Below are 14,188 nucleotides of genomic sequence, written 5' to 3' on the forward strand. Positions count from 1 at the left end.
TCCTGATCAATTCCACATAAATCTCAATCATTATCATTGTTTCCATAGGTGAAACCTCAAAAACTGGTTTAGTTTTTTTTTAAAGAAATTTTTGACAGATTAGTCTGCTTCACTAGAATATCAACTAATTCATTGTAAAAAATAATCTGAATAATAAATATACATTATTATGGTCATCAATTGGGAGGTTTATTCCTGGAGTACCAGTAGCAGTACAAAACTTTGCTTTTGTAGTAATATCATATATCAACCATTCTAAGCCCAATGTTTTGCCTTTTTTTTAGAAACTGATATTCAAGGTCTTTTTCCTATATAAACAGGAGGCTGTAAATCCTGTTATCATGCTTGTCTGTCATTAATAACCCCAAGAAAATGAGAATCACTGTCTGAATCGCTATCAGCTAAATCATGTAAAAGTCCAACTTAATGAAACAGGTCATGTTGAACTAATAAATAATATTATTTAATATCTAATTGTTACAATAAAGGTTATAGTAAACAACTTTATTTGTTATTTACATACGGTCACATCCATAGACACAAACAGTTGGAAATAAAAATGCGATTGAAAATTACACAAAAATAATAGCAAAGTAATGAAAACAATAATACAAAGAAATAACATACAAATAAAACTAACATGAATGCAACTTTGCAGAATGATAAACAACAAAAAAATGCATAGTAACAGCTGTTCAGAACAAGACATATAGAATAGAGAAACAATGTGCTACTAGCACTTTACCGTTTTAGTAAAAGTGTAGCTAGACTTATACACATTGCTGAAACTCATCACAACAGATCAATTCATATTGAAGAATTATTTCGTTAGCAGCACTTTTCAGTGAAAAAGTGGATGATAAATTATTTCTATCAAGGTAGTTATTGTCAAAAACTGGTAAGGGGTTAAATAACTATTATCAGTGCTTGATGTCATAAGTTTACACGATTTATGTTTGGTTGAATTACAGTTTTAATCTTGCTTGTTAAATCAAATTTCTTCTGTATACATATTTCACTTTTTCAGTTGCTTTTTCTTCATTGTTTCTCATAGTAAATGTTCTTTGTAGTCTTGGGTTATTTTCATTTCTTCTGTCTCTTTCAGGTTCTCATCCAGTTATTACTTTTTAGATTTTTAAAGTGTGCAAATAGCCAGTTAGGGCTCATTCTTTATATGGCTGTCAGATCATTATCTGGTGCTTATAAGTATGAGTCGTGTAGACTTATATTTAGAAAATTAAATCTTTATCTTTGTATTTATATTTATGAATATGCAATCTTTGATGAAACAAATTGTCACTTATTCTTTAAAAATAACAATATCCATCTAAATTGAACCATACAACAGTACTGTTTTCGTATAACTCAACATAATACTTCATCTTACAAGAAAAAGGGCCCTACTGTGATTCTGAGTTGCTGAATCATTTGAAAAATCTTTCCACCAATTTATTTAAAATACAATTAAATAATTTTCTTTCTTTTTGGAAACAACATTCCTCTGTGATAAATTTTTAAATAATTCTCATAACAAAAAAAAGCATAATTTATATCTGCATTCCGATCAAAATATACATAAATATATGCTCAAAATAATTTTCATTAGTGCCCTCTGAATTGTGAATTATCTTTTTGTGATTTTTTTATTTTTATTTACATTAACATTATTTCATTTGTTTATAATAAACAGTTAATATAGACTAATCGCATCAATTTTTTTTATCTGCGGAGCTGATGTAGCGCTGCTAAAGTAATCATACTGAGAGTCACCTGATGCAAAATGTTATCGATGACTTCAGTTTCTTATTGTGAACTCCTCTCGCCTTCAGTTATCAGTAGTGTAGGATTTCAATTTATAAACTCCAGTCCTTTAAATAACCTAAAGGAAAAAATTGCAACTATTTTGTGGATGTCTATTTTGTTATGCAATTTGAAATCAACCCTGTTATATGCCATTTTTTAACTGAATTGTGTATGCTACTCTTTCTGGGATACTGGCATTTGTAAATTTTTCAGCAAATATTCAGTGTGTTCCTTGAAAGGATTCCAAAACTCTGATTAGCTTCCACCCCATTCCATGATCCATCACGGCTTTTTTCTTTATAGAAAAACAATCAAGGAATGAAACTTTACGGCACTGATGCATGAATAGTTTACAACTAACAACAGTAGATTAATGGTTGTGTGTGTGAGACTACTCTAATCTATTGTATGTATGTGAATATATAATTTATTATATAATGAATGGATTTATAATGGATCATTATTTTTATCTGAATAAGTGCTGCCATCTACTCCAGCCCAGTGTGTCATCTTCACATTCTCTTTGCAAGTTGATCAAGTGAATTTCCTGTTATATTTATATATATAGTATTTCTCCAAAATGTATAAAGTTATCTTACCTATAGTATAGGATTTTTGATTTCAAATTTAATTTGTAATTTGGTATGAATGATTTGAAAAATTATTAGAGCAACTGAAGATGTGAGGGACTTGGGAAAGTCCTTTTGCTTGAATTATGGAATAAGGTGTAGGTGCCATCCTATTTTATTTTATTATTCTGTACTTGGGTTGATTGGATTAATATAATTTGTATAGTGCAGAGGAATATGATTTTCAAAAGGATCAATTTTAGAAAAAAAAAAATATATATAAATAATAAATATTATCTACAGACTATCAGGTCTAAAAGTATTTATTTATAGTGTGAAAGTATACAGCTTATATTAAGAGAACCAGGTAATATAATTAATTTTTTTTAAATAAACAGCAACTCTTCATGTTTTAATGTATGTTATTCAACTTCAATGTATGCACCTTTTGTAGCTTGGCAGACATCTAGACAATAATCTAACTCTTGGCAGGTGTTTAGGAGGATCTGCGGCATTATTAGACCACATTTATATATGGTTCTTCAGCAATTATTTGTTTTTAATCGTCTAAATCTCAAACTTTTCTTTGTTACAACTTGTAATAAAACCCCAAGCAAAAAAGGGCCAAAAGAGTGATATCTGGGAGTCTAGGTGGCTATGCAGTTGGACCTCTTGTCTGATCCAACATTTGGGGAAGCATTGTTCAGGAATATGATAACTCAATAAAAGTGTAGTAGAGCACCAAAGCATGTCGAGGGACATATGCATTGTAACAGTGGACTCCTGAAAAAAACAAACTGATGCTATTTTTGTTGTCAAAATTGGACATTGATTTTTGGTTTCTCCCTTTCATTTGCAATTTGTAATTAATTAATAATTACAATAATAATTTAAATTAATAAATTTTTTAATTTTACAGGTTACTGTCAATGAAGGAACCATCAAGGGAAGTATCAAGCATTGTATTACTTGCAAGAGATGCATAAATAATTCCGTATATGATGGAATTAAAAAAAAAAATTGATTTTAAATCCAGTGATTGTAAGTGTGCATATATATATATATGGTAATGTAACAACAGGAGAAAATTATAAGAATATAATTAGTGAAAACAAGTTGTATATCCAGAAAGAAAAGAAATTGGTTTATGAATAATGAGATGAAAGGTTCAGATGTAAATGTTATTTAAAGAGACACATTAATTTTCATTGTAAAAAGAAAAAAAATAACTTTTATACTTAAAAAAAAGTCTTATTCATGATAATCATTTATAAACTCACCTTATTATGCATAATGAAGAGAAAAATTATATTTATAACTTTTGTCAGAAGTCTTAATGAAACTTCTAGTAGAAAGTTACATTTAAATATTCATATATATATATATTATATATGTAACTTTGTTGTATATAAGTTATATTTGTAACTTTGTCAACTCGTAAAGTTGTAACTTTGTTAATCCTAAAGGCACTTAATATTCATACAAAAGAGAAAAACTATGTTTGTAACTTCTGTCAAAAGTTTTTTTTATTAACCTTCTAATTTAAAAATACTTGTTAATATTTATACAAAAGAAAAATTATGTTTGTAAATTCTGCCAAAAGGATTTGAGTCATCCTTCTAGTTTAAAGAACATCTTAATATTCATAAAAAAATGAAAAATTTGTTTGCAACTTTCATCAGAAGTCTTTTAATCAAAGTTTTTCTTTAAATTCATATTTAAATATTCATACAAAAGAGAAAAATTATATTTGTAACTTCTGCCAAAACCTTTTTTATCAAGTTTGTAGCTTCTACCAAAAGGTTTTTAATAATCTTTGTAATTTAAAGAAGCATATTAATTTACACACCAAAGAGAAAAATTGTTTGTAACGTTTGTCAAAAATCTTTTAACGAGAGTTACACTTAACGACATCTCAATAATTCATATTAGAGAATTGTTATGATGTTTAAAAATCTTATAATTTAAAACAAGTATAACAAAATTATCTAATGTTTATAATTTGTTAACCATCATTCACATTGATGTAATACCATCATTAGATATTGCGTCAGAGGATGAGATGAAATGGCAATTTTGTGGAATGCGAAAAACACCATACCTGACTAAGATTTGAACCCAGGACATCCGGATTAAAGGTAGAGACACTAGAACAGAACTCTCACCACAAAGGCTGGCGTAGGCTATAAACTACTTATATATTTATATATTACTCTAGTTTATAATATGTGGATGACGTTATTAACATTTTAAGCCTAGATTCATGCCAATTAGATAATTTGATAGGTGCTGAGGAATTCCATCAGTTCAGAAAAAGTGGTGTAGACACATTGTATGTGTGTAAAGTTCACAATTGAGAGTTGTTTTTGACATAGTTTTCCTCAAATGAAATAGTTTTTCTCATAATCTCTTTACAAATAAAACTGTTCTTGATTACAAATAAAACTTCTTTATACAAATAAAACTTTGTTCTGATTTTACATTAAAGTTTACTTCACATCACATATCTTAGATTTTAGTATTGTTTTCAAATATTAAAACCAGACAAGAAGTGTATATCTAATATCTGCCTGTTGTCAATATTGACCACTCATTCATTGAAGTTTTTAATTTTTTACCAACATACTTGTAAAAAAATGACTGCTTCTTTCATATATCAGTTTCTTTAAAAATCTCTTATTTTATTATCTCCTGGTTGTGAATTTTTTTTCTTTCACACTAACAAACATTATTAAAAATGTTCGATAACCTTGAATCAACTAAAATTAACATTTTGAAATATACGTTTCAAATCATAATACTTTAATTACATTTCAAATACATTCTGTTCACATTAGAAAAAGGTTTTTGAATGGATAGGAGAGGGCAGAGACTTGATGCCAGGTGGTCACTCTCCATGCTCTGAAATTCTATCTGCATCTCTACTACTTTAAGTAATAACTCTTAAAATATGAATTGATACTTGAAAATTTACCAAAATATTTTTGAAAATATATACTGTCGGAAAATACTTTATTAAATGCTTTATTTTACTTTTTTTGCTTGACAAGGTAAAAACTTGTCTAAAAAAATTAAGAATTTAAAAAAAATACCTTGTTACATTTCTTTAAGAAGTTTTTTATTGTATATTTTAAGAGATTTATATTTAAGAACTTTTTTTGACGAATTAATTAATTTAATTCTTTATGATAGTTTTTAGAGATTTTGGTTTATTTTTAATATTCATCAAACATTTGTTTTTTCAAAGGAAATATATAATCCTGGTTTATTTTTTGCCATTACTTTTAACATTTCTGTTTGAATTTTTGCTAGTTCAAAATTGTTTGCAATCATTGCTTGATTTTCCATAAAAACAAAATAATGTATTTTTAGATTGTCCTTCTTGTAACCTAAACTTTTTTTTTTAGGTTAGGTTGTGTGTTCTACCACATTCAGTTTCATTGTTTTCCTTTTACGACTGTCTAGAACACAATTAAAAGCGATCAGGGTCAATAGTCTTGTTACCTTATACCTTTTTTTATTTTAATTATTCTGACAATTCCAAATAAATTTAACTTTAGAAAAAGCATTGGTAATTGTTTGTTCTATTAGAAAATGTATCATTTGTTCCTACTTCCCAGCAGAATCATATACCATTTTAAAATGTAATTAATTGTATAATTTTTGTATTTCACATTCTAACTCAGATTATTAATTTTACACGTGCTATTTGTTCTGCTGAAGTCTTCCCTTTCTATACAACCCTGATATATTCTCCAAATTGTTTATTAATGTGCTCTTCTCTTCTATTCTCTACAACTTTTATTAGATCTTAAAGGTTACTGAATGAAGAGAAATTCCTCTACAATTATATATATATATTTTTTTTGAGGTTTTTATAGGCATAGACTACTTTGGTCATTAGCCCCATCCCACTTGGGGCTAAGGTTCAATGATTCACATTCTTATGAATCAAAAAATGTTCAAAAAATTTACATTCTTATGAATCAAAAAATGTTCAAAAAATTTACATTCTTCTAACTTCGAATCCAGAATATTACTTTCTAGGCTTTCCTTTCGGCCATCCTTTCTTGCACCGTTTCTCCATTCTTCTGACGGTCTCAACCTCTGATGACAGCATATCTGAGGCCTCAGACATGGCATCGTCTTCCTCTCTTTCGGATGCCAGTGACGTTCTGCGGCTGACGTCAGTTGATGAAAGTTTCGTCGGTGCTGTTAGCATCTTTGCTAGGGAATCTAAACTAATAAGCGATGCAGTCTCAGCGGCGGATGAGCTGGACTCTTATCTCTACTGCAGTACTGGGTCCAGCTGAAATAGATGTTCTCACCGAAGCTGATCTTTGCGCTTTTGGAGACTATTGGTACAGGTTTTATATTCTCTTCGTCTGGTGGTTTCTCAATAATAACTTGCACCTCCATTTCTGTAGATTCAGATTTTTTTGTCACAATTTCTTTAAGCTTGTGACTAGACGACGGAGTGATCCGTTTCTCTTTGCTAGATAAGTCAAGATTTTTTATTCTTACTTCAGTTGGTGGCTTAGTAATAGCAGGTTTAGCTGGTGATTTAAACTGTGCTGGTGCGTCTCTCATGTCAATGGCGTCAGACGGAGAGTGAGCCTTCTCATGTTTAGTTTGTTCCATCCGATGAGTCAGTCGACTCAATCTTTGAATCAATGATTCTTTCAATCATCGTCGCAAGACTTGGAGCCATCGTGTTAAGCAACTGCTCCACGTTAATTTTAGATGTGGAAGGGGCAGCCGCTGCTTCTGCGTAAGAAGTCGATGGTCGTGGTGTACGCTGATTAACAATTTTCTTCGCTTCGTTTTAACTTTCTGAATTGCTGTTTCTAATTTATATGTAGGGCAGTTTCTTGAACGACAATAGTGATGCCCTTTACAGTTAACGCAGGTTGGAGGGTCTTTACATGGGTCACCCTCATGTGTTTTTTCTCCACATATACATATTTCCTGCGCTTCACATCTAACTGCTGTGTGTCCGAAACATCTCATTGGCTGCGGAATAAATGCTCGTACAGCAAGCCGATGGATGCCAGCTCGTACCTCTTCAGGAAGATTCGTCCTATTAAATGTTAAAACATGCGAGGCCGAAGGAAGAATCTCACCATTTCTTCTCATAGTAAGTCTGCGACATTGAGTTACTCCCTGACTCGACATTTCTTGTACAATTTCTTCTTCTGTACAATTAAGAAGATCGCGACAAACAACAACTCCTCTGGATGAGTTCAGTGTGCTATGCGGTTGAACAGAGACCGCAAATTCACCGATCTTCTTCAACGCCTGGACTTTCTGGCTTTGCACGTCGTTGATAGTTTCGACGTGCAATCCATTAAAAGTCTTTCGAATTTCTTTAACGGGACCACCAGCACAATTTGTAACTTCTTTTGCGATTAAGAATGGACTAACTTTTTGGAAGTTTCCATTCTCCTTTGTAATAATGAAAAATCTTGGCTTCGGTACACTATAGCCAAATAAGCTTTTACGTAAATCTTTACTGATTCTATCAGCATCTTTCTTGATTTTGTCACACTTTGCTCTTTTTCCTCTTCGCTTGTGGCGAATCGGAGGATTCTAAACGAGGGTGTTTACGTGCACCCTCTGCCACGTTTGATTGTTCAATATTCATGAACGGTTGATCCCTTCTGTAGCAAGGCTAGCCGCCGGGGTACATCCCAATCCAGGGCTACTAACCTTGGAGGTCCGATCCGGTACTCCGGTGGAATCGGCATATGTCCAGGCTCCTACTCACCGAAGCTTTCAGAGCTCCCATGCACCGACATACATGGGCACCATTGCTACATGCTTGCCATCGCAGGGGGCATGCGGACAACGGAAGGGTCTCCGTTACACCTGCAATTACGTTGACCCTGGCCGCCACATCGCCAGCTCTAAGAGTGGTATGAGTCCATTTCCAAAATCGTTTATTATTCCATTTCCTGCAGGTAGCCGAAAAAACCAGTCTATTTAGTGACCTGAAGTTGGAAACAGGACAAACTTAAAAAAGCGCATAACCGAGGAATTTACTCGGAACCCTGTTAGCCAGCTACATGTAATATACGTAAGTACAGCTGTTGCCGCCCTGGACGTGGAACATAGATGTTGTGTTCCGGACGTGGGGATTATCTACCTCAGGGCTCTACAATTATTAACTTCCATTTTGTGTAAAGGATGAATTAGAGTAAACTGCCATTCTTGTGGGATTTTTTTCTGTCGTCCGAATGCTCTAAAATAATTTCTCTAATAGATCAAATATATTAATGCTAATCTTCATAATTTTAAAAGTTGCGGAGTTTAGTCCTCACTAGATGCTTTATTATTTTTTAGAGATTTGATTTCTTTACTTGTTTATTTGGGGAACTTGAGTTTTCTAGTTTACTTATTGGTTCAAACAGTATAGCGTTTCTTTGGGTTTTTTGCAGTTTTAGTTATCAACAAATAATTTGCTAAAATTTTACTATTGCAAGTTTATATGACTGTTATATTTAAAAATATTTTTTCTTGTAATAAAAGGTGAAATTGATTTGAATTTTAGTTCTAGAAATAGATTATAATATTATTATATAAATTGTAATTCTTTTTTGTGTTAATGTATAACATTTCGTTCATAATGTAAAAGATTTCAGAATGATATAGTTTGATTTTATAATGTGTCTTTGAAGTCAGAACTTTAACATCCACTGAAATATTAGTATTATTAATTTTCATGTGTACATTGTAAGTTTTTTTTAATGTAATAAACAATGTTCTACAGAAAACTGATTGATTTGTATTTTAGTGTAATCAGATGTAAGTTTATTGTTTACCTTGTACTAGTTTGGTGATTAAGACTAGATTAAAGCTCCCCACTTTGTCCAACCTACATGGTGTGAGTGGTAGATGTGTGTATATATTCAGGTTTTAGTTTTGAATCTTTAACACATTACATAAATAAAAAAATAAAATATGATTTATCACTTTTGTATTTTAAAATGTTTTTTGATCAATGTCTTTTAAAAATGATGTGTATTCTTACCCTTTCCATTTAAAATTGTTAGTGCCCAACCATGGGGGTTTGAGTGTGGTGGCCTCATATCAAAAAATAATTGTTTTGAGGTTGTAGCATTTTTAAAAATGTCATTTTTCTATGTTTAATGGTCAAATAGTTCTTACTGTGTGTGTATACACTGCTTATCTCCTTATTCTTTTTTAAATCATTATTGAAATCTTACTTTATTCTTTGTTTCACTATTTTTTTTTTTTTTTATGTTTGACTCATTTTCTTCTTTTTTTCTCCAATCCATTTCTTTCCACAACCATCTTTGCATTTTTATTATCAAATAAAACAATTATGTTGGTTATTAATAAATATTTTTTAAGTAATGCCAAAGTGGCAATCCTTCGCGCAGTGCGTTGCAACTACATGCTTTAAGCAGCCATTAACATACCCTGTTTTTATTTGCATTCCCCAATAATTCTTTTATATTAAAGGAGGAATATCCCAAATTGCAGTTAATTTTTTCACTGTGAAATTTTTAAAAAAAGTTGCTGTTGAAAAATTTAAAGGTTGGTAACTGTTCTCGGAATTTATCTCAAACGACCATGTCGTTTGTTGTATTTTAGGTAATTAATTGCTTTTAAATGCCATTTAAAAAGACTGTTTACTCACGAGTGGTTAGATATTAAATTACCCTCAGAATTCAGTCTGTAGAGATGTTTATCATGCTTTCTGTGATGTTTGTAAAACATTTTGGAACTGGCAATATGGGTCAAAAGGCAGTGACTTCACACAGTAAACTGTGTGAAGTCCTTTAATCAACAGTTGTGAGAATAGTGGTTGTGATGCATATATGTGTTCTTTGCCCAAATCTTCTAGTTCTAGTCAAGAGTAATAGCTCTTCAGCAGCAAATGATACATTTGAATCCTGGGCTTCATTTATGCAAAATGACAAAACAAATTACTTTTTGTTGTAATGATGATGTCTCTTTAAGGTGGAGATTGTGTGTGGGTTTCTCACTGTTGTATAAAATAAGTTATACTGAAGTTTACATGAAGATATTGCTGTAACTTTTAAAATTATTTTTCCTGATATTTGTATAGCATCAAAATTCTAGCTTGGAGCTACTAAATGTTCTTGTCATCAATCATGGCCTTGCACCGTACTTTGATGGCATTCTGCTAATACACTGGACTAATAATGACAAAATATTTTTCAAGTAAATCTTAGTAACATTTATTTTCTCTACAAAATAAGGTGTTCTGTTATAGTTTTCTTATCTGTGTTACTTTTACTCACATTGATTTTAATCTTCCTTTAAGTTGTGATCATACTTATATTCTTTGTTAAATTGAAATCTGTGTATCTTATTATTTTTATGTAAACAAAGTTATTAAATATTGTTTTTTTTTTACTTGGCTAGTTTTTTGTAACAGTTAGCAACCATATGTGCAAGTCAGTTATTTTTATCTGTGGTACTTTTAGTTACCATGATAATTTTTATGCGAGAAACTTATTAGTTTTGCTTTTTTTTGTACTTTACAATGTAATTTACTAAAATAATTTATCACAAAAAATTGCTTAATTTTAAATGAATATTGTAAAAAAATCATTTTAAAAATAAATGTAATAATAAATAATGGAAACACAGTGTAAGTTGGGCAGCTATGGGGATGATAGAGGCTGAAAAAAAAAAATTTATGTATCTTTTGGAGTAAATGGCAACAGCATACCATTACAAGTCAGGAAATTTTTACTAAATTGATCAGGAAAAATGAACCTTAAAATTCAGTGGAAATCTTAAAATTCGTACCTCTTGGGACATCCTTTTCAATTTCTTCAATCTAATTTATTTTAGTTTCTCTTTCAGCAGAAATCTATTAATTTTTAAAGCTCAAAATAATAATAATATTTAAAATTGTTGCCATCAGTTAAGTAAGTGTACAATTTACAATAATAGGTACTTCTGTTTTAACAAAAATAGGGGGGCTACTCAATTTTATATTTGTGGATTTTCACTTCTTTCTGTTACGAAGTAAATAACTTGTTTAACTGAGATTTAATTGAGTTAAGTGGTTGCTGAGAAAATGTAACTGACGATTCAGAGTACTGAACTTCATATGGTGTTACCATAACCTTTTTCTTTTTCCTGTTTAGCCTCCGGTAACTACCGTTTAGATAATTCTTAAGAGGATGATATGTATGAGTGTAAATGAAGTGTAGTCTTGTACATTCTCGGTTCGACCATTCTTGAGATATGTGGTTAATTGAAACCCAACCACCAAAGAACACCAGTATCCATGATCTAGTATGCAAATCCGTGTAAAAATAACTGGCTTTACTAGGACTTGAACGCTGGAACTCTCGACTTCCAAATCAGCTGATTTGGGAAGACGCGTTCACCATTAGACCAACCCAGTGGGTGTTACCATAACCTAATGCTTGTTAACATTTCATAATTACACAAGCCTGCGATGGATGTGTTTTTTAGTTTTTGTTAATTGATTCTTATGTATTTTTTATTGCTCATTACAAAAATAACCTTCATTTTTGTTTCATCATGTCAGGATTTTTCACAAATTTCAAAATTTGTAAAAAGATGAAAGATTGTGAAAGTGTGCTACAATAAAATAGACATAACTTTTTTTTGTAATAAATTAATATAATATATTCACTTTTTTAGCATATGTTATGCATTCTCGAGTATATTATGCTAAACAATTGAGTGGTCTGAAGAGGAGGGTGGGGGGTTCATTGACCCCTTAATTTCAAATGAAAATTGCCACAAAGTAAGCCTAATTTCTATCTATTTTAATCCTTAATTTTTATGAGGTACATTGTGCCTTTGGAAACCATTTCCCCTCTTCTCCCCATCCTTTTCATGAGTATGTAAGATACTTACAATTCTATTCCATGTGTCAGAAGTTTCTTTGGGTGGCTTACACTCTGCTTCCTGTTTAACTCTGTGTAACTTTCATCTCTGTGTAACTTCTAGCAGTAGTCTGCCATCATCTTAGAAGTCCATTTTCCTTGATACCTCTTTTCCTTTTCTTTCATGTCCTGACAACATTTTTCACCCATCTCTTTGCTAACAGCACCGAAATTTTCAGGAAAGTAGTCCACATGTGGATTTAGGAAGTAAACCTTCAAGCTCATGGAACAGCCTAATTTCTGTACTAATGCAGCATGCTCTCGATGATTGATTTGAAGTTCAGATCCTTATTATTGCTCAGTTACTACTACTTTAAAGGCTCCCCCAGGCTTTTTTTTCTGTAACTTCCATTTGTTTCTCAAACATTTATCTTCTTTTGGAAAGGCTTTGACAAATTGCTTCATCAAGCCTAACTATGAGAGCTTTTTGAAGTACATTTTTGGTTCCAGGTTCTAATGAGCTCTCTTTTTGGCCAATCTTTCCTTATCCAATGATTTTCTCTGTTTCTACTGGCTCATTCACACACAGAAAAAGGAAATTTTGTGTGTCCTAGGAGCATCTGCACTGAAAAATGCAGCATCCCGTATCCCACTTCCCCATGGTTTCAATCTGGGGCTTAACGTTCGCGTTCTTGGCGTGTACTATAGGCCACTTTTGAAACTAGCTAGACAAATTTTGAAAGTGAACATTATGTGCTTTAACAATATATAACGATAAAAAAAGTTTTTTTTCATAAAAAATATCTATGAAACAACCAAAGTTATGTAAACAAGAGTTTTATTAATATAAATTCCAGTTTCTAATATAATTTTTCTAAAATATAAATGTTTCAAGAATCCCTCATTCTTTCAACACTATAGTTATCACATACTTTACTATAGCCAAGCACAGTCCATTGAGTGAATGTTAGCAGTTCAGTCGACATGCTAAGTGCCTCTGTCATCACCATAATGATTTTATAACTAAAATCTTGTTGTATTAAACAGTTATTCATTAATTACATGAGTTAAGTAAATTTTATGCGTTTCAGTTTTTTCTTCCTTATTATAAGTCCAGTACCATATACAATAAATTAAAAAAATATTATTAGATTTAGCCTTCTAATAATAAAACAAACAAAATTACAAAAAAAAGTAAAATTAAAAATTATTTATAAATTTTATTGGAGTGTTACAATACTTCTATAAATAATTTTTTTTAAATGTTAAAAACTAATTAAAATTTTAAAATAAAAACTAATTATTCATTTTTTTATATCATTTCTAAAAATGGTGTGTTTCATATTTGAAAAAAAAATGTTTAAATGCTAACTAAGCATTAATCAAAGGGTTTATTTTAAAAAATAAATTAGAACATATAAGATAATAATTTATTTATTCTCTTAGCTACTTAGAATGTGAAATCTGACTGAGATTTTAACCTAGTCTTTCAGATGAAACGTACATTACCACACCAATAATAAGCAGCGAAAGAATGTTAATTACATAAAACAATACCCATCAATTTATGTTGAACATTTTTTTAAAATGAATTGTACAGGTACTAAGTTACAAAACTAACAAAGATAACAATAGTACTAAAATTTTATTTATTTTTTCTAACAAAAATATAAATATGCCACCCCTACTATTAAAAAAATAAATTATTATTATTATAATATTTAAAATAATTTATTTTATTTAAAACCTAGAAACAACATCCCCAAAGAAAAAAGTAAATTATTGTTTATATTATATTTTCATGAAAAATTTTGGAATATTTTGTCGGTTGCTATATTATCATTTAATTAATGGAATTTAAATAGTCTAGTGATTTCAATTAGATTTGCATTAAATATGAAGCAAATAATCATATAGATGGGTTTTTCTTTCTGTTTTACTCTCTATCTTCCC

General features: G+C 30.6%; 1 long non-coding RNA gene across 2 annotated transcripts in view; it reads left to right on the plus strand.

Annotated features, from left to right (window-relative positions):
• The window catches only part of LOC142328477 (uncharacterized), a 28,899-nt gene extending 18,246 nt beyond the window's left edge, over positions 1 to 10,653 (plus strand). For both annotated transcript variants that reach the window (XR_012757285.1, XR_012757284.1), the window contains exon 3: positions 3,292 to 10,653. This is a non-coding gene — a long non-coding RNA (uncharacterized LOC142328477). The remainder of the gene's footprint in view (positions 1 to 3,291) is intronic.
• Positions 10,654 to 14,188: the final 3,535 nt, after the last annotated feature.

This window comes from Lycorma delicatula, chromosome 7 (genome assembly GCF_047948215.1).
Source record: "Lycorma delicatula isolate Av1 chromosome 7, ASM4794821v1, whole genome shotgun sequence".
Lineage (NCBI taxonomy): Eukaryota > Metazoa > Arthropoda > Insecta > Hemiptera > Fulgoridae > Lycorma > Lycorma delicatula.